This window comes from Vulpes lagopus, chromosome 6 (genome assembly GCF_018345385.1).
Source record: "Vulpes lagopus strain Blue_001 chromosome 6, ASM1834538v1, whole genome shotgun sequence".
NCBI lineage: Eukaryota > Metazoa > Chordata > Mammalia > Carnivora > Canidae > Vulpes > Vulpes lagopus.
Genome location: NC_054829.1, coordinates 48,230,463 through 48,252,681, shown reverse-complemented (window position 1 = coordinate 48,252,681; position 22,219 = coordinate 48,230,463). Strand labels below are relative to the sequence as shown.

The following is a 22,219-nucleotide window of genomic DNA, read 5'->3' as shown; positions in this document are numbered from 1 at the left end:
TTTTTCCCTTCCCTCTTCTCTCTCCAGCAAATATTGATATAATGAACATTTTTGTGAATAGTTCTTTGTACAGATGATTTTAGGATTCTCTAAAGTATATAACTTGAGTAGAACTATGGAACCAGTCTTAAGTACATCTTCAAAACTGTTATTCATTGCCTAATTGATTATAAGGCCATTGTGCCAATTCTATACACATTTGGGGTGGAATTAGGGATCAGTGTGCAGAATTACTACAACATATTATTAAAAAGATCCCGTTTTCAACAAAGTTTAGGTAACATAGAAAGAAATAGAAAAGTGTGACCCATTGACAGGAAAATAAGAATACAGTAGAAACTTCTTTTGAAGGGGCCAAGGTGATGGGCTTAGCATGAAATATTTTAAGAAGCTATTTTAAATATGTTCAAAGAACTAAAGGCAATCATACAAAAAGAAAATATATGAAATATGATAAAAATATTTCATAAAATAGAGAACATTAATAAGCAGATAGAAATTATTAAATAATTACCAAATAAAAATTTTAGACTGAAATTCCAGAATTCCTAGAATTTTATACCCAAAATAAAAAAAAAAAATTACTAAAGAAATCAACAACATATTTGAGATAGCAGAAGAAAAAAATTAAAATATATCAATAGAAATTATACAATCGAAACAGAAAGGAAAAAATAATTTATTGGTATTTGTTAAGGACTTCCCACAAAGAAAAATATAAGTACAGATGACCTTAATAGTGAATTCTACAAAAAATTTGAAAAACTAAGTGTAATCTTAACAGACTCCTCCAAAACAAAACAAAATAGATGAAGAGGAACTGTATTACTTAGCTCGACTCTTAACTTGTTTGAGGACCATAAATGGGACCTGTAGCTTGTACCTGCTAATCCATATCCAACATGCATGAGTGTATCTCCATCTCCATTGGCCAGGCTGGTGTCCAAATTGGCAATGCCTACTGGGAGATCTATTGCCTGAGACAGGGCATCTAACCCAATAGCCAGATGCCAAGTGACAAGACCATTGGAGCAGGAGATGACTCCTTCATCACCTTCTTCAGTGAGACAGGTACTGGCAAGCATGCGTCCAAGGCAGTGTTTGTAGACTTGGAACCAATGGTCAATGATGAAGTTCACAGTAACACCTACTGCCAGTTCTTCCATCCTGAGCAGCTCATCACAGGCAAAGAAGATGCTGTCAATAACTGTGCCCTAGAGGACTACACCATTGGCAGAGAGATTATTGACCTTGTCTTGGACCAACTTAAAAAACCAGTCCACAGGTCTATATAAAGATTCTTGGTTTTCCATGGCTTTGGAGGAGGAACTGGTTCTGGATTCACCTCCCTGCTAATGGAATGCCTGTCTGCCAACTCTGGCAAGAAGTCCATTCTGGAGTTCACCATTTACCCAGCCTCGCAGGTTTCCACAGTTCTAGTTGAGCCTTGCAATTCCATCCTCTCTAACCACATCATTCTGGAGCATTCTGTGCCTTATGGTAGACATTGAGGCCATTCAGACATCTGTCATAGAAACCTCAATCTTGAACACCCTACCTAAGTAGGTTGATAGATCAAACTGTCCTTTATCATAGCTTTCCTCAGATTTGATGGAGCTCTGAATGTTGATCTTTGATCTGACCAATGTTGATTGGTCAGAATTTCAGACCAATCTGGTCCCCTATCCCCACGTCCACTTCCCCTGGCCACATATGCCCCCGGGAGCACAAGGACAGGGTCCCGCGGCCCTGGCCACAGGTACAGGATGGGAGCGCTGAGCAGAGACGAGGGGTGGGCTCGTTGCCTTCTCCGAGCTTGGAGCTGTTTTGGAAGATAATGTGGGGGGAAGGGAGAGCCACCTGGTACTTGTACACCCTGCCTCCCCCTCGTTCTGAAATTCCGTCCCCCTCGGCTTTGGGGGAATGCAGCCTTTTTTTCCTTTTCCTTCTCACTTTTGCATGTTTTTACTGATCATTCGATATGCTAACCGTTCTCAGCCCTGAGCCTGGAAGAGGAGGTTTCGACACCTCCTGTCAGACTTAGGTGCTCTCTGGAGATGAAACTCTTAAATGCTTTGTTATTTTCTCAATTAGATCCCTTTTCAGAAGTGTCGGTAGAACAATAAAAATCTTTGACTTCTGAAAAAAAAAAAAAAAAAAAAAAAAAAAAAAAAAAAACCTCATGATCAGCTTTCTGTAGCAGAGATCACCAATACATTCCTTGAGTCAGCCAAATAGATGATGAAATGTCACCCTCGCCATAGTAAATACATGGCTTGATGCCTGTTGTACCATGACAACATGGTTCCCAAAGATGTCAGTGACACCATTGCCACCATTAAGACCAAGTGCAGCATTCAGTTTGTGGACTAGTGCCCCACTGGCTTTAAAGTTGGTGTTAATTACCAGCCTCCGCCTGGTACTTGGTCGAGACCTGGCCACAGTACACAAGCTCCATGCAACAGCACAGCCATTGAATAAGGCCTGGGATAGCCTGAATCACACATTTGACCTGGTGTATCCCAAGCATAACTTTGTTCACTGATATGTGGGTAAGGGCATGGAAGGAGAGTTTTGTGTGGCCCAGGAGGACATGGCAGCCCTTGAGGAGGATTATGAGGAGTTTGGCATGGATTCTGTTGAAGGGGAGACTGAAGAAGGAGAGGAATATTAATTACCATTCCTTTCAGTCCTGCAACATGTCATGCTCAGAACTTTAGCTTCCACTAGCTGACAGGCATTAAAGCTTTATAGTTAGATTATCTTAACTTTTACTGTAATCATCTCTTACTTTTTCATGCATACCTGTAAGATTTTTCATTATGTTTCAAAGTAAAGGCTTTAAGAAAGAAAAAAAGTAGATGAAAATGTACATTTTTCAACTCAATCTATGAGGCCACTATACCCTGATGTCAAAACAGATAAACACAAAAGGAAACTAAAAATTCTTGTGACTTTTTTTTTAAAGATTGTATTTATTTATCAGAGACACACATAGAGAGAGGCAGAGACATAGGCAGAGAGAGAAGCAGGCTCCATGCAGGGAGCCCGATGTGAGACTCGATTCCGGGACTCTAGGATCACACCCTGGGCCGAAGGCAGACGCTCAACTGCTGAGCCACCAGGCTTCCCCAAAATTTTGTAAGATATGTATATGAAAAATCCTCAGAGTACTAGAAAACTAAATCTAACTAGCAAAATATAAAAAGGTTATAAACCTGACCCAGTAGAATTTATCCTAGGAATCCAAGTCTGGTTTAATACCCAAATATCAATGAATGTAATATACATTTTAGTAAAATAATGGCCTTATGAAGAGGTCTTATGGTGCCCTGTAGTGTAATGTCCTCTGTCCACCAGACCTGATGCTTTAGGGGTGTCTCCTAAGTATGTTGTATGTGCCCTACTATTGTGGTTGAGTCACATTTACCTTCAGTTCAGTTGTCTGCAATGGTTCTCTTTGCTTGTTGTGGGCAGGGTTTGGATTCTGTGTTTTTAGTGGGTGAGTCTGGAGCTCTCTTGAGTTTAGTGAGATCAGGCATTTAGCAGAGCTGAAGGGGGGCACTCTCCCTTTGTTGTTCCCTGAGAAGCTTTCATTTGTGGGTGGTGCTGCAGTCAGGCAGGCTATCTGCCTCCAGCCCACTGCTGGGGCTGTAGTGAGACCCAGTTCAGATGCCTAAGGTTATCTTCTCCTCTCCCCAGGACAGGAGTCACTTTGGAATGGTGTTGTCTCTTGCCATAGCTAACTTACTTATGGCACCATTTTGGTTGGACTCTTGCCAGAGGTGTATTGAAGGGTATGTTCTCAGGAAGTCACTGGGGTCTAGCACAAAGGGCCAACAAGTTCCTCATAGGTCCACTGTGGCAAATACCTGGGAAAACTTCTTCCAAGGCCAATTGTGTTGGAGCAGGCAGATTCACAAAAGTACCAGGCCTGGACACTGTTAGCAAGCTCAGTGCAGAGTGTTGGCACTGTGCTGGTTTCTGCAGGTATCCATGTATCTAGACTATGGGGCAGGATGGGAAATGGTGCCCACCAGCTCTTCCATTCTTAGAAATGTCACTCAAAGAACACAGCCTTTCCATCCCACACAGGAAGATTAGTAAATTAATCTTCTTGTACATCCTAGGTGTTTTTCAAACTGCTGCATCTATGCTGTATCTCAGGTGGGCTGTTCATTGTGCTGTCTCTTCCAGAATGGGGACTCAGTTTCCTATTGCCCTCTGGTTCTCCCAGAGCTGAGTCCACTGATTTTTAAAGTTCTAGGTGTTAAATCCCACTGATTATAAAAGCCCATGAAGCTAGGCCCCTCTGGTCTTCAAAGCCAAATGTTATAGGGATTCATCTTCCCAATGTGGCCCTCCCCACCCCATGCCTGGGGTGTCCTGCATGGGGATCTACTTGTCCCCTATCTCCAAACCTATGGTGTCACTCCTTCCCGTGTCCCATAGGTCTGTTTGGCTCCTGACCATCTCTGCCCTTCCTACTTTCTTTTGTGTGGTCTCTTCTCTACATTTAACTGTGGAAAATATGCTCTGCTGGGTGTTATCTAATTGTAGGTTTTATCTAATTATGCCCATGGGCCTAGGTGAGCCCAGGATCCTCCTACTCCACCATCTTCCCCAGAAGTCCTAGTTATTACTTTTTTTACATACCTATAAATGGAACAGTATGGGGAACTCCTGTATTAGTTTTTTGTTGTTATAGCACATTGTTACGTATGTAGTGCCTTAACATAAATTTATTATCTTAAAGTCTATAGGTTAGAAGCCCAACATGGGTCTCACTGGGCTAAAATCAGAGGGAGCAGGGCTCATTTCTTTCTAGAAGCTCTCAGGAAGAATCCATTTCCTGAATTGTTTAGGTTGTTGGAAGAACTCATTCCTTGCATTTGTAATTTTGGAGCCCATTTCCTTCATGGATGTCAGCTGAGATCCATTGTAGCTCCTAAAAGCCAGCCACATTCCTTGGGTGAAGCCCCCTCACTCTGCCTTCAAAGCCAGCAATAACAGTAAGCTGAGTCCCTCTCACTCTTTCAGATCTCTCCATCTGCTCTCACACCTATCTGACTCACTCTTTTTATTTTTTTTATTTTCTATCGATGTACCTGATTAAATTGAGCCTAGTCAGATAATCCAGAACAATCTCCCCATCTCAAAGTTTTAATTTTAATCACATCCTCAAAGGTTTTTTTGCCATATAACATAACATATACACACATTCTGGGGATTAGGAATTAGATGACTTTAGGGACCATTATTCTGCCTATCGCACCGTAACTGACATGGATGTGCGAAAAGAAGCCCTGGACCAGGATAGTCTCTGAGAGAAAGGCTCTGGTGCATCAAGAGTACAGTAGATGACTTGAAAAGGGAGGAAGGTGCAGGAAACACGGTCCTACCTGGTATGGAAAGCAAAGGTAGAAAGAAGAGATACCTCCAGAGGCTATGACTGGCCATTCAGAGACTTTTAGTATAGTAGTCCTCAAAGAGAAGTGCCCAGGGCTAACTGTGGCTTCCTTGGATATATACATCCGAGATGCATGTAACCCTTGAACCAGAAAACCCTTCACAGAAACAATAAGCATTGGGGAAGTTTATGAAGGCACATGTGTTTTAAATTGTCCTGCCCTTGCCCCTCACTGTAATACCTAGCATAACCTCACTTAATAGCACTCTCTTGACAATTGTTTACATAGACCTTTGAAAATTAAGAGTTGATATTGGGATATGCCTTACAATGGACATAAAATGGCAAATTAAAATTTCCCCCTGAAGATTAGAGTTTACCTAAAATTTGCAGACTATATTTCTAAGCTGAAACCTGGAATAATTGCCAAGTCTCTATAATTATAGTAATAATATAGTCATATTCTTTCAGCTCAAAAGCGGATGTGACAGGATGTTTGGTGTACTTGTTTCACATTTATTTTTTTTTACTTGTTTCACATTTATATAGATTTCACATTCCATGCCAGTGCAAAAGTGGAATTTCTTATTTTAACTGGATTATATTCCATTCTTCTAAAATCCTTAAACTCAATTCTGCAGCCAGTTATGAACCAAATGTCTCACCGGGAAAAAGATTTTTCAGTGCTTACAATTCTAAATTTAAGCTTCAGGACTCTAGTGTTAAATGGCTGTAATGCATGCCAAGTGTCAGAACCATTGTAATGAGAAACAGTGAGACATAGTGCCATCGTTGCATGTCATTTGTAAAGTACCAAAAATATCTTCAATGTCAGTGTTAATGCTATAATTGCAGGGGCCATTGGTGACATGTTAGAGTCAATACTTTAATCTGAAGAGGCCATCATCATTAATCGGTTGTACTTACTGGCTAAGAAATGACTCCATTTTCATAGCTCAAAATCAAAGTGGTTTTGCAGTCTTTGTGGAAGTTCTAAGCCTTTCTTTTCAAAGTCATTGACTAAGCCTTATTTTCATGATGAGTTCAGCATGAAAGCAGAAGCAAGAGTAATTTCATACTCTTAATGACTTTTTTCTTTAATACTTAAACAGGAATTATTGCTTTTTAAAGGACCCTTTGCTTTTATATTAAAATTTTAAGCTCAAACATTAGTACTTCATTAAACTGTTTTTGAGTTTTCTGAATAATAAGGTCTAATGGCTTAATTTAATTAAGCAAACATAACATTTAGCAGGCATGCTGTATTTTCTCCAAACTACTGATTTTCAATCTTTAAATTCTTGAGGGATAAGATAGTTCTGCATTCAGATCTTTTACCACATAACATCTTGCACCGTATAATTAAAACGTTTGTGTCTGTTTCCAGATAAACTACCTGATTTAGGCCTACCTCTTTCCTGTGATAATAGAGATGTAAATTGAAAGAAAGCAGTCAAGAACTGGTGAAAATTTGAAATAGCCCCTATGGAGATTTGAAAACAGGATCAATTAGGAAAAAACAAAAGGATTTGCAATTAGAGAACAGGTTGCAAAAGCTACAGCTTTTCCATTTGTAGCAGAACTAATAAGTAAGATTGTGAGATATTTTTTTGCCCTCAAAGCAATGCTCAATGTCACAATAACATGATAAAAACAAGAGGATAGATGCAAGGGATATTTATGAATAAACAATACTTTTTTTTGGGTGTTCAATTTACCAACATACAGAAAAACACCCAGTGCTCATCCCGTCAAGTGTCCGCCTCAGTGCCCGTCACCCATTCCCCTCCAACACCCGCCCTCCTCCCCTTCCACCACCCCTAGTTCGTTTCCCCGAGTTAGGAGTCTTTATGTTCTGTCTCCCTTCCTGATATTTCCCAACATTTCTTCTCCCTTCCTTTATATTCCCTTTCACTATTGATGATCTGTTGGAATAAGAATAAGGACTGTCTAGGATGACTCCAGGGTTTCTGGCTTGGAAAATTTGTGGCTCGTAATGCTTTCCTAACATAGAAAGCTCAAGATAAGATGAAAATGTGGTAAGATGCAGAAGGTAATTTGCCTTCAGTCTCTTGAGGTCAAGCTACTTGAGAGACTTCCAGGTGGAAAGACTATGAAATGCAGGCACTTAAGATCAAAATAAAATGAAATGTGTTCAGTTTTGGCTGCTACTTGTTGAGTAAACTGGGCCTTGGCAAAGAACGCTTATTCCTTTAGGACTCAGGGTCTTTATCTTAGATGAGGAAAAATAAAAAGAAGTTATTCTGTAGTACACTTATGACACATTCTCAAGAGAATGGTGTTGACATTTCTATAATCACACAGTCTGAAGCAGTTCCCAGAAGATTATTAAATATATGGGGTCTGATGGAGGATCTATACTCTTTCCTGTCTAACTTCTAAAAATATGTCATGTATGGAACTGTCTCATTCAACTGTGCTCAAATATGGAGATTGTTAACAGTTACTTAAATTATTTTTATTTTTCTAATGGGAACAAAAGAGGTATGTCTTCCTATTGGCCAATTTAATTATTCCTCATTTTTGTAACGTTTGTCATCTCTGTGAATAGATTGCCACTTGTGTAATCAGGTAGAAAAAAAAACGTTTATAATATTAATAGAAATTACACTAATATTTATTGCAATTTTGGTATACCACATATATTCAAATTTTGTATATTTTGGGCTTTAGAGGTCATAATTTTACCTGAAAATATCAGACAAAAGCAAAAACTACCTGTAAAGCCACTCTTTTCTGAGAAAGATATAAAGAAGTGAAAATTTAGCTCTCCTGTTTCTTTTGCAGAGGTGACCACAACTAACAATCCTTGCATTGTTTCAGTTCTTGAAAACAAACTCAGTAGGGTGGAGGAAAGTGATCCCAGATAGAATAATGGAAGTAATGCATAAGAAGTAAAAAGCAGGGGCACCTGGGTGATGCAGTCAGGTGGGTGTCTGACTCTGGATTTGGGCTCTCAGGTCAGACCTCAGCGTCATGAGATAGAACCACACCTCGAGCCCCACCCTGGGCTCCATGCTCAGCGGGGAGTCTGCTTCTCTCCCTCTCCCTTTCCCTCTGCTCATGTGCTCTCTCTCTCTCTCTCTCTCTCTCTGCTCATGTGGTCTCTGTCTCACACTCTCCCCCCACCAAATAAAAACAAATAAGTCTTTTTAAAATATTTTATTTATTTATTCATGAGAGACTCACAGAGAGAGGCAGACACATAGGCAGAAGTAGTCTCCATGCATGAAGCCCAATGTGGAACTTAATCCCAGGCCTCAGGGATCATGCCCTGAGCCAAAGGCAGACACTTAACCTCTGAGCCATCCAGGCATCCCACAAATAAATCTTTTTTAAAAAAGGAAGTTAAAAGCAAATGTAGAAAAAGTAAATATGAAAGATTACCAATTGTTTAAAGCAATAATGTTAACAAATCACTGCAGTGTGGATAACATATCTGACAGTAAAATGTATAATAGAAGAAAATCAGCCAGAGGAGTTTAAGTAGAGTTAAAACAAATGTTTTACATTATACTGGACCTTGTCTGATTTAAGGTACATGGTAATAAGTTATGGATGCCTTTTGTAATTTCTTAAGTAACCAGTAAAAGAATGACAAAGTCATGGTAAGTCAGATAACAGAAGAAATACAATGAAATATTAAAACATTCAATTAGGGCAGCCCAGGTGGCTCAGCGGTTTAGCGCCACCTTCAGCCCAGGGCCTGATCCTGGAGACCTGGGATCGAGTCCCACATCGGGCTCCCTGCATGGAGCCTGCTTCTCCCTCTGCCTGTGTCTCTGCCTCTCTCTCTCTGTGTCTCTCTCTGTGTCATAAATAAAATAAAAATAAATCTTAAAAAAATAATAAAAAATAAAAATAAAAATAAAACATTCAATTAATGCAAAAATATCAAGAGAGGGGAAATAAAAGGCCAAGTAAAAGATACTGCAAATGGAACAAAATGAACAAGATTTTATAGCCCAATGCACATATATACACATATATACACACAGAGACATATATGCTATGTAAACATGCTATGTAAGCAAAAACAAAGCTGGTTTGGCTGTGCTAATATATTATATATTATTATATTTTAAATTTAAAGGTAAAAGTAACAGGAGAGATAAAGAGGGACATTTTGTAGTGATAGGTAACAACAGGAATATATAACATTAATAAATTTATATAAGCTTAATAATACAGCTTTTAAAATATATAAACTCAAAAGTGACAAACCAAAAATAAGAGCTCAGTAAATCCACAATGTAAGTGGGAGATTTTTGACCGTTTGTCTTGGTAACACATAGAAAAAGAAGACATTTAAACATTATAATTAACCAATTTGACCTAATTGAGATTACATCCAACACATGCAGAAAAATATATCTTTTTCAAGTGTACTTAAAACATTTATCAAAATGTTCTGGGCCATGAATCATGTTTTGTGAATACTGTCGAATTAAGTCAGGGCTCAATAAGGCAAAAAAAAACTAGAAAATATTTGTGGAAATGAATCATAATATTTCTAACTAACCTATGAGTGAAATAAAAAGTCAATCACAAGGGGAAGAAAATATTCTGAACTCAATTATGATGAAAATATAGCAAATCAAAATGTTGTAGATGCAGCCAAGGCAATAATTAAGATGGGAAACTCCCATTCTCTAGTCCTGGGATCCACAGTTGCACTTCAAGGTCAGGATGTGAGCGACAGTGTGCCTTCGTATACATTTCAAAGCAGCTTGGAGGCCAAGCATCTTGAGACAATATTCTTCAGGTCCCCTTTGCAGGCACAATTAATATATTTTCCCATTTGTTTCATGATGAAGACCACTGTCCAGCATTTGGCTGAGACTTCTACCTTACTTTCCCATCAGGTTATTAACTTTGTCACAGGAAATTGAATCATAAAATTTAGAACCTTACCTACTATGTATTTCACCCCATAAAATCAAATCACACATATCAACAAAATAAAAGTCGATACTAAATTTCAGATGCGCACAGTTTGAAGACTGAAATTGATATGATTTCAAACAGAGGCAATAACATATAAAGCTGACCTCCAATCATAGTGCTTAGATGGCTCTCTGAAGATTTCCAGTCCCCTCTCTGGACAGATGCAAGGTGCTCTGGAGAATTAATCAGCAAAAAATCAAATGTATCAGTCATTTGAGACGGGCTGCTTCCTAGACTGCTGGCATTTGAACAAAAGAGGTAGCTGGCAAGATTAACAAAATCATTCTGTTTCATTTTTATAAATTTAGCCAGAAAGGCTCACTGGTTTTTAAAGAAGTAAGAAGATTAAGATATTTCAAGACACAGAAATCAAGTGAGAAACATGGAAAAAATTCTCTCTGTTCAACCAGGCATAATAAACATCACAATTAATAAAAGCATGTTAAATTATCCTTAATCATTAAAATTAACTTATAGTATACATTCTTTCCATTTTCTATCTTTAATTACTTCAACTTTAATTAGCACCGTATTATTTTTTCTTAATCACTTTCATAAAATTGAAAGTTATCTCTAAATGAGTCCATTACATTGGATTCTCTTAAATCCCCAATCATATTTCATTTGTTAGGCAAATATTAACTTGATTGATAAGAATCAGATAATCCTTATTTTCCCCTGTGTTTTAGAGGATTTCAGAGGGTTTCCAGATACTGGTGTTATTTTTTTTTAAGATTTTATTTATTTATTTATGAGAGACAGAGAAAGAGGTGGAGACATAGGCAGAGGGAGAAGCAGGCTCCCTGCAGAGAGCCTGATGCAGGACATGATCCCAGGACCCTGGGATCAGGACCTGAGCCAAAGGCAGATGCTCAACCACTAAGCCACCCAGGCATCTCTGGTGTTATTTTCTTCCTAAGATGAGTTTATTTTTTTAATAATTTGGAAACTAAAGTATTTATTTCATGTCCACATATTCATGCTAGATAAATTGCATAGTTCTAGGTATGACAATAATTTCCGCATAGGAAATACCAGGTCATCTCCTCACACACAAAAGAAAAATCATGCTAAACCTAATGTTTTTCAAACCGTGGTTCTGAATCCACTTGCATTTGTTACAAATGCTGATGCTTAGCTCCTACCCCAAACTTACTGAATAAAAAGTAGAGGGAGGAGCAGACACTTGTATTTTTAATAAGCTCTTCAGTTGAATTCTTATTTACACTCTGGAGCATAAGAATGCTGAAACAAATAGCTAGAATGCAGCATTTTAGTTTTATATAAATTATATCCTTAAAAAATACAGTGAACTGACAAGTTCAGTGTCTAGAGTGAGATTTTAAAAAATTCAATCTATTTATAAAAAGTTTGGAATAGCATCTGAGTTCTCTCATAGCACCAGAATGGTTAAATTCGTAATATTCGTATTCTCCTCAATTCAAGAGAAAGCTTCTAGGATCTTATGAGAATTAAAGATTAAACCTGTTCTGCAGGATGCCTGGGTAACTCAGTTGTTAAAAAATCTTCCTTAGGCTCAGGTCATAATCTCAGGGTGCTGAATGCTGAAACAAATAGCTAGAATGCAGCATTTTAGTTTTATATAAATTATATCCGGGATCCCTGGGTGGCGCAGCGGTTTGGCGCCTGCCTTTGGCCCAGGGCGCGATCCTGGAGACCCGGGATCGAATCCCACATCAGGCTCCTGGTGCATGGAGCCTGCTTCTCCCTCTGCCTATGTCTCTGCCTCTCTCTCTCTCTGTATGACTATCATAAATAAATAATAAAAAAAAAAAAATTAAAAAAAAAATATTTAAATTATATCCTTAAAAAATACAGTGAACTGACAAGTTCAGTGTCTAGAGTGAGATTTTAAAAAATTCAATCTATTTATAAAAAGTTTGGAATAGCATCTGAGTTCTCTCATAGCACCAGAATGGTTAAATTCGTAATATTCATATTCTCCTCAATTCAAGAAAAAGCTTCTAGGATCTTATGAGAATTAAAGATTAAACCTGTTCTGTAGGATGCCTGGGTAACTCAGTTGTTAAAAAATCTTCCTTAGGCTCAGGTCATAATCTCAAGGTGCTGGGATTGGGCCCTGAGTCAGGCTCCCTGCTCTCTCTCTCTCCCTCTACTCCCCTGCTAATTCTCTCTCTCTCTCTCTCTCTCATACTCTCTCTCTCTCTCTCTCTCTCTCAAATAAATAAATAAAATATTTAAAAAACTAAAGCTGTTCTGCACACACACCATTCCTAGTTACCTAGGAGATGGGACCTTCACCTTGTCAAAATGGCAATAAAAACCACATGCAAATAAAGTAAATAAAATTGGGAGGAGGAGCCTCGCTTATTCTAGGTAGGCTAGAAAAGATGCTGAGCCAAGCCAAACTGAGGCCATGAGAAGAATAGGAGTGATGTATAAAACACTTGAGTCTGCATAGCTAAGAAAGAGAGCGACTTTTATTCCACGTATTGCTGAGTTGTTATTTAGTGACAATCCGGTAGTTTTGGCATTAAATAATCTATTGTGTCTCAATATGTCCACTCTCTTACCGGGTTAATTCACTGACCTCTGTACTAGGAGAGACACCTAAGATTAGAGACAATGGACTTGGAAAAGATAAGTGTAAGTAGCCCAGGCAACTTGTTGCTTTACATGGCTCTACTCCCTGTTCTTTAGACCCAGATCCTAAGTCCCCTTAGGAGTAAGGGGTAAGGAGCTGTCCAAAATATAAATGACAGTGCTTACATTCAGATGGATAGCCTTTATTACCACGTTTTATTCTCTGCACAGATTTTAAAACTCAGAGTAATACACGTACGTTTTAAAAGGCTGACTATAAGGGCATTTGCGTGGCTCAGTCGGTTAAGCAGCTCGCTCTTGATTTGTGCTCAGGTCATGATCTCGGGGTCTTGGGATCCAGCTCCTCATGGAGCTCTGTGGTCAGAAGGAAGTCAACTTGCTCACTCTCTCTATATATAAAATAAATAAACTTTTTTTTTTAAGTCTAACTATAATGAAAAGCAAATTGACCCTTTCCTTACTTTTTCCTATTCTCAAATCCCTCTCCCTTACATTTTGTAGCATTTTTTTTTTCTGAAATCTACCTACTTGGTTATAAATGGGAGGGTTAACTCCTATTTCTTGAATTACCAACTTAAGACATTAACAATCCTCTTCTATTTTACAAGAAGATGATTTAGATTTTCCTTTATTTGTTCTTTTTGAATGCCAGCCTCTCTCCATCTTCAGCTATACCTTGGGAACCCTTGCGTATAGAGGCTCTAGTTCAATTTCTGCATCAAATAAACCTCTATTCTCTTGCAGGGAGTAAGAGGGGCAGCTGCATAGCTGCACAAGATTGGGAAGGAACCTCAAGGTTCTTACAAAGACTTGTAGTTTATCCTCCTCATTGTTTATCTCTACTGTACCTGGTCCTCTAGTATGAGAACCCTTTCAGTGAGAACTATCTTGCTTGCCTCTGACATCCCTTTCATCCCTTATCTACTTTCCAGCTTCTAAAACCATGCTGTCATCTCCAATATGACTTGTTTTAGAATTTAAAACATTTTTTTTTTACTGCCACTTGGCCAGGTTGTAGAAAGAAGCAAATGTAGATGCATATGTACAGTACCCCATGTTTAACCCTAAATCTACTGAATAGAAAGTATAATCCCTTTCTTGCTTAATTGGATCACTTTTGTATAAATGAAGTCACCAGTGTTTTTTTTTGTATCAGTTTAATTTAATCTTATAGACAATAATCTTATTGCTTTAATTCTGACAATGCAGCGAGAGTACAGTGAAACAGGCACTCTCATACATTGATCATGATCATGTAAATTGGTACAACCGTTTTGGAAAACAGTTTAGTTTCAGTATATATTTAATTCAGTACATATTTAAAGGCATTTAAATTTTAATGCTATTGGGGCCCGTAAAACTCTACTTCTAAAAATTTATTCTAAGGAAACAATCTTAAATACAAAAATAAGAAAATTATGCACAAAGATACTTATCATGCACTTATTATAAGAGAATAAAACAGATAATAAACTACTATCAGTAAGAAAATGGCTAAATAAGTTAAGGTATAAACACCCAATAGAATACTATACAGGTATTTAAACAACGAAGATGGAAATAGGGCTAAAGGTCAACTCAAAAGAGTTGTAGCCTCAGTGAGAAAGGGGTTTTTAGAGATAGAACAAAACCTGATAAATATGCTTATTGAGGATATATTTGTATATTATTAGCATGTTGGGGTTTTAAAAACAGTGATTTGGTCTTGGACAAAACATTAATTATTGGAGGTATCTTCTAATTTTTAAGAATTAATTCTTATAAAAGTATAAGCTGTGATTTACAAAACAGAATCCAAGTACTTGAAAAACACAAGTCAGTTTGGTTCAAAAGGACTTGGGGATATTGAAATCAGCATAACTTATTTTTAAAGCAATGCTAAATAGCCTCTGGATGTCTACTTTGATAATGATACATGAATATTCTTACTCCAGGGGCCAGTGCAACTAAATACTTTGGAACATTGGTGTTTTAAATTTATGCCAGCACCCTCTTTCTTGGGAAGAGTGAGAACCATCTCATATAAATAAACTCAACCCATTTGTTCACATTATTTCTAGCTGATACAGATATGCAGCAAAGGGATTCCCAAATTTATAATTGGTAAGCTACAAAGAATATTTGGGATCTCATTAAAATCTATATTCTAGAATTCAACTCTCCTGTACCCTAAGTCAACTGTTCTTTGCACTGGACTTTATTGTCATTTCACTAGACTGAAAAAGCTTCCCTAAATGATGATCAGCTGTAATGCAGAGATTAACCTCTCACTTCCTGGTAATGATTTTAGAGTATTAAAAAGCTACAGTGAGCCTGAAGCAAGTGAGAACATTAATGATCAATTATGTTTGAACAAAGTTTATGATTGAAATTCAATGACTGAAGCCATTGTGACAACATTACTCTAATAATCAGAATGGCTTAATGGCCTATGTCAAAGTGGAGTATCACCATATATCATTTATATCATCTTGCAAGCACTGAGAAAATAACTAACTTGAGATATTTTATGCTGGTTGACTCCTTGCAAGGATTGTTTATTTAAAATGAGGTAAGTGGAAATTCTTCCTTACTGATTCTACTGACTACTTCAGTCATACTAATGATATGTACTTCAGTGCCTATGATAAAAATTTGACCCGGAATTAATTTTGTGCCTTGAGTGATTCTCCAGTGTAGACAGAATTCCATCTTAGTGGGCTACTATCATAGTATTTTATTCTATGCAATGACTAATTCAATTTTCCAAATGAAATACTCTATTAATGCGACTTTGGTGCTGTAAATATAATCTATTAAAAGAAAGCCTTATAAATATATATATGAATGATTGAAAGCCCCTCTCTATAAATCTGTTTAAAATACTATCCTTTTAGTTTATTGCATGTCAGTACAATGATCTATGAATATGTATTTAATATTATAAAATTAAGTGCATCACGATTTTTTTTCTTAGTATCAAGAGATATCAGTACCATGAGGAGTAGAGATAAAATTATACTAGGAATGTGGGATGTGAATAGATTCCTTTCTTTTAGTTGTGTGTGCTAGTGGCAATACTATAGTCATCTTCCTTAGACCCAGTCATGTAGTGATTTGGGAAAGGAAAAAGGGAAAGAAATGTGTAACCTTGGGAAACCCCAAGGCTTACCAGAAATGAGACATATTCCTTAATGAAATGTCAGGTCCTTGTGATAAGGTGGAAAAGAGAAATAAAACTGCATTGAGAATAAGATTTAAGTCAGTAATTCTACTGTGCTACTAGCTGTCAAATTTCCACAGGATGAGCTCTTTTTAAAAGGAAAAATAAATTTTTCTATACTCACAACTTATCAATATGGCATTTTGAAAAATATGCCCAATTTTATTGTAAATATATTCAAATATACTTGCTCTCTTCCTTTAAGACACTAATCAAATAACTCTTGTTTAGAGTTTCTTTTGATATATTTCTTCTCCTCAGTAGATTGTTGCTTAGATTACAGGATCCCAATAGTATTTTGTACTTAATTAATTTCAGCAAGTAGTTCACTATTGTGTAGTAATTTGTGTTCATGTCTATTTCTTCCACTAAGTCAGGAGTTCTTTAATGTCTGGACTATCTTACTTATTTTCAGGTTCCAAGTAAAGATCACAGGGCCATATAGACAATTCTAAATAAATGTTTTAAAATAATGATTTGGTTATCAGCAAATATCAAATCCCTACCATGTGCCAAGAGCAAGGGTAGGCAGTGGGGATTCTGAGTGAAAGAGATAGCCCTTAATGGAATTTACATACTAATGTAAGATAGAATACTATACATAAATTACATATCTATATACGATACATATATAATCTGTTCACATCAGAAGAGTTTACTGTTTGTCGTAACCAAAATCTGGTGGTAGGCAGTTGGGCCCCAGAACTCCCTCTTAGAGCAGTTACTTTAGGAAGCTTATAATTATAAATTCTTCTCTGCCTCCTAGAGATTTAAATCTCCTACCACCCAGAGCTGTACTCTCAAGGACCTGAGAACCAGTGTCTCTTTGAGGTAAAAACATTCAAGGAGGTAACTCTCACTCTCGTTCCCAGTCTTTGTTGGAGGGAAATGACCCAATGTAGCAACCTTGTTTTAACTTGCAATACTGCCTCCAGTCATGAAGATACAGCTGTTTGTTTATCTTCTGGATAAACTTCAGTGAAAGAACCCATACAGCCTAGTCACAGGAACCCACCACTCTCAATACCCTCAATGCCTTACCTAAGCATATCTCAGTCTTGAAAAAGTCTCCTGCCTTTTGTTTCATGAAGTTGAGTCACATTGGATCCTCTTTGCTAAAGCAATAGTCATTACTGAATAACATCTATCCTCAGCACTTTGGTGTCTGGCTTTATCTTTGACAAATGTGTATGTGGAGAATGAACTCTTAGGCAGAAGAAAAGGTTCTCAGGTTGAAGTTCGCTTGGTGGTTTTGAGGAACATGAGAGGCCAGAGAGGCAAAATCAGAGTGAAAGAGGGCAAAGTGGTGGGAATGAGCTCAGAATTTGATTGGTATGCCCTCAGTAGAACTTTGGATCTTAGGTGAATAAGATAGACAGACATTGGAGGAACTTCAGCAAGGAATATCATGATCTGACTTACTCTCCAAATATTACTCTGGCTGTGGAATGAAGCCAGACTGGTGGCAAGCTGGGGACCAAAATGGAAGGATTGCTGATTAGGAGGTGATGGAAATGTTCAGAAGAGAAACAGCATGGGTTAGACTATGTTGTTGGTTGTGATGAAGGTGTTGAGAAGTTGTCAGGCTCTGTATAGACTATGGAAGGAAAGCTAACAGAATTTGCCACCAGATTGCATTTGGAGTGTTAGAGAAAAAAAAGAAGTCTTTCTTACATGAACAACAAGAAATAGATTCCATAGGAGAAATAAATACACATATTCTCACAGTTAAATTATAAGAAGCCATTCTTTTAGAAGGGACAATATCTTACCCTTCACACAATCTCTAATTTGTAATAATTGGCAACCAAAGTACCAACCAAAACTTGTCAGAAGATTTTGAATTTTAGTGCATGTCCTCTGAGTCATGAATTTTCAGAATAGTTAGATTCACACAAAGTTCATCTACTACGTAGCATTGTTTTCATAAGCATATCTTCCTGGTCAGGTGTGGAGAGTATTCTGTGCCCTCCATTCTTTCATACATTTTTTTATTTAAAAAAAAATCAAGTTACCTCATCTACCAGCCATAACAGTGGTCCTCTTGGCACCATCTGGGCTAATTGCTATCCTCTTAAATTGAATGCATCATTAGACCAAATGCATGAGAAATTTTGCACAAATTGGGCATTTTAATTCTGTATTAGAGGTCACTGATATGCATGCTTTTGACCCATAGGCAAAAAATAGTTCATAGTAAATAAGCTAGTCTGGCATACTTAATTTGTAAAAAAAGAAAAATTGTAACTTAAGACCATGGGAGAAATTTCTTTGATGGCATGTAAACAAGTTCCTCACTCAATGATTTTGCTCCCCTTCACTAGGGATTACAGACAATATTTTGAATACTTAAGGCCTATACTATTCTGAAAAAATAATAGGAAATATATCTAGGAGAGACCATTTAAAAGTGTTCCTATAGCCAAAAATTTTCTAAAACTTTTGTACTGAATCCGGGAAACATAGAGTTTAGAAAAAGGATTTAAAAAAGATCTCGGGTTTCAACTAAAATCCCTACATCTAAAATATAATCCCAAATAAAACCATTTAAAAAACAACAATCTAGGAACCTGTTAATCTCCATTTTGGATCTGGGATAGTACCACTCATTCATGCATGCAGTGAAATGGTACTAAGATCCTGCTATATGCCAGTCCTAGTGTTATACACTGGATAAGTCAGTGTGCTCCCTAAAGTACTCATCTTAACTCCCAATAGAAACCTCATCCTCTCAGCCTACTGACTAAACCCAACATTTGTTTAATTACTTTCTTTATGCACAGCACTTATCTTTAGTGTCTGAAACCATTCACGTTTATGTTGAATCCAGACACTGACCTCAAATTTAGTTTTACGAACTAACAAATTCTGAATTTACTACTGTGAAAAATGGATTGTAAAGAAATGATACCTAAATCCTTTTTCTGTATTCCTCTTTCAGAATGCACTAACATTTTAGTTTCTTTAGAATGATCTTTAGTAGCACCTGGCAGACTCAACAGTAAAGCATGTGACTCTTGCTTGATCTTGGGGTTGAAAATTCAAGCCCCATATTAGGTATAGAGATTACTTAAAAATAAAATCTTAAAGACCTTATGTATTTGTCTTTTATTCATTTCTCTATCTTCCCTATAGGGAATGTTAGTAGGATCATTAAAATAACTGTGAACATTTTAAGGTCTTTATGAGACATTAAACATTTTGGTTTATATATACTGAGGAAAAAATTAAAGGCAATTTATTATTGTCTGAATATATCCTGATAATTTGTTCACATTATCATCAGAATATTTTAAAACAGATACATTATATTTATAAAGTGTTTACTTTTGTCAAATCACAATTACATATAAACGGTTTTTACCTAACAAAAATCCTGTATAAGAAACTATCATTTTTTTCAGTTCCATCCACGTTGAAGCAAATGGTGGGTATTTGTCATTTCTAGTGGCTGAGTAATATTCCATTGTATACATAAACCACATCTTCTTTATCCATTCATCTTTCGATAGATACCGAGGCTCCTTTCAAATGAAGAAACTTAAGCAGAGAACAGCTGTAAAAAAGTGCTTACCGAAGGTAATTTCCATTCTTTGTTTTCTTTCCATAACAAGAGATATCATACAACTAAGTGCAGAGTTTAAAATGACCTCAATCCTTGATTGCATTAGTATGAACTACTCCTGTCTTAATTGCCTAAAAAAAAAAAAAGAAAAAGAAAAAAAGAAAATGATGCCATGTAAAAAAAAAAATTCTAGGTACTTATATTAGCTCTATGTTTTTATATGTAACAGTCAATCTTACAAAATTAACCAAAAGGGAGAAGAGAAGAAATAACAGCAGAAATTGAAAGGAGAACCAAATGATAAAAGTGGATAAGTTTCCTTATCCATTTATCTACTGAAGGACATCTTAGTGGCTTTCAACTTTTGGCAGTTGTGAATAAAACTGTTATAAATATCCATTTATATTGGATTTTGTATGGCCAAAATTTTCAACTCCTTTGGGTAAATACCAAAGAGCACTACTGCCGAATTTTATTAATATGTTTTGTTTTGCAAGAAACTACTAAACTATCTTCCAAAATGGTTGTATTATTTTGCATTCTCATCTGGAATGGCCAAGAGTTCCTGTTGTTCCACATCATTGCCAGTATTTGGTGTTTTCTGAGTCCTGGAATTTAGCCATTCTAATAGGTTTGTGGTAGGATCTCATGGTTGTTTTCATTTGCATTTCCTGATGACATGTGGTATGGGTCATTTTTTCATGTGCTTATTTGCCATGTGCGCATCTTCTTCAGTGAGGTATCAAAGTCTTGGTCCTGTTTTTTAATTAAATTGTTTGTTTTTTTTATTGTTGAGTTCTAAGAGTTCCTTGTAATTTGGGGATAACAGTCCCTTTTAAGATGTGTCTTTTGCAAATATTTTCTCCTAGTCTGTGGCTTGTTTTTCAATCCCTTGACAGTGCCTTTTGCAAAGCAGATATTTTAAACGAAATGTTGATGGTGGATCAAAGATAGTCTTTTTAACATATGCCACTGAAACAACTAGACATCCATATGCAAAATAATGAACCTAGAGAGACCTTACAATCTTCACAGAAATCAACTCAAAATAGCTCATAAACCTAAATGTAAAATGCAAACCTATAAAACTCTTAAAAAGATAATAAAGGAAAAAATCTAGATGACCTTGGTTTGGTGATGACTTTTGAAATACAATACCAAAGGTATGATCCATGAAAGAAGAATCGATAAACTGAACTCATTAAAATCTTTATCTCTCTTCACTTCACAGATTTTCTTTAGACAATATTATCCACACTTGTACTTTCAACTCTCATTTTTTTGTTTGAACTATAAAACATATCTTTAATACAGACCTCACTTGAGTTCCAAACTCCTATTTTTAAGGCCTCTTGGTATTTCCACGCTGATGTGCCACAATTATCCTACATACAATTTGTACCAAACTAAAATTCCTGTCTTCCTTTTCCAAACATGATCTTTATCCTTTATTCCCTGTGTGATTATTTATATCACCAATCATGCCATTCTTAAGTTAGAAATCAATATGTCACTCTAGACCTCAACTTCTTTATCACTGATTATACTTTATATCATTTATTATTACTTTATCACTGATTGTCAATTCTATTTCCTGCGTACTTTCTAAATATTTATTAGGTTAATCTCTTTCTCCTATCCAAAGTGTTGGTGTTAGTCAGACACTCACAATTTTCTTACTAGGACATTTGTGTTAACCTGCTTCTCTGTCCCTCTAAAATTCTTTCTCCATACTGCCTCAACAGTATAAACACTAAAATGTGAATCTGACCATGACACTTCCTCTTGCTTTTAATCCAGTAATAACTATCTACGGCATTTAGAATAAAACATACATTTTATGAGATGATGTACAACTTTCTGTGTTTTCAGCCACCTCCCCATCTTTCCAGCATTATCTCCTACAACCTTTACCTTCCACTCTATACTGTGCTCATACTGAGCCACCTCACTTGCCACAACTCTCTCGAGACTCTATCTCAGATCCGTATTTGTTATGTATTGCTGTCTCTGTTGGGAATGGAGTCCCTTGCCTTTAACATCTGGCTAATTTCTACTCATCCTTCCTAATTTCAACATTACCTCTTCCTAGAACCTCGATTTCCCCTAGGCTGTGTTTGGATCAGTCTCTCCTTGATTCCATTATCACTTTGTGCAAACATCAATTTGAACACTTAGCACATGGCACTTTTTAAAAGATTTTTTTAAATTTATTTATTCATGAGAGACACACACAGAGAGAGGCAGAGACATAGGCAGAAGGAGAAGCAGGCTCCCCACAGGGAGCCCAAAGCGGGACTCGATCTCAGGACCCCCAGATCGTGATCTGAGCCAAAGGCAGATGCTCAACCCCTGAGCCACCCAGGTGCCAGGCACATGGCATTTTGATGGTTTGTGTGTGTATGTAGCCTTACTAATGGCTGTTTTTATACCATACTGGATGGCTAGTGCTTTTTTTTCCAAATAAATATTTCTAGATGAGATTATA

The 22,219-nt window shown here is 36.9% G+C and overlaps 1 pseudogene; it reads left to right on the top strand.

Annotated features, from left to right (window-relative positions):
* Positions 1–902: 902 nt before the first annotated feature.
* LOC121492426 lies at positions 903–2,674 on the top strand (annotated as a pseudogene).
* Positions 2,675–22,219: the final 19,545 nt, after the last annotated feature.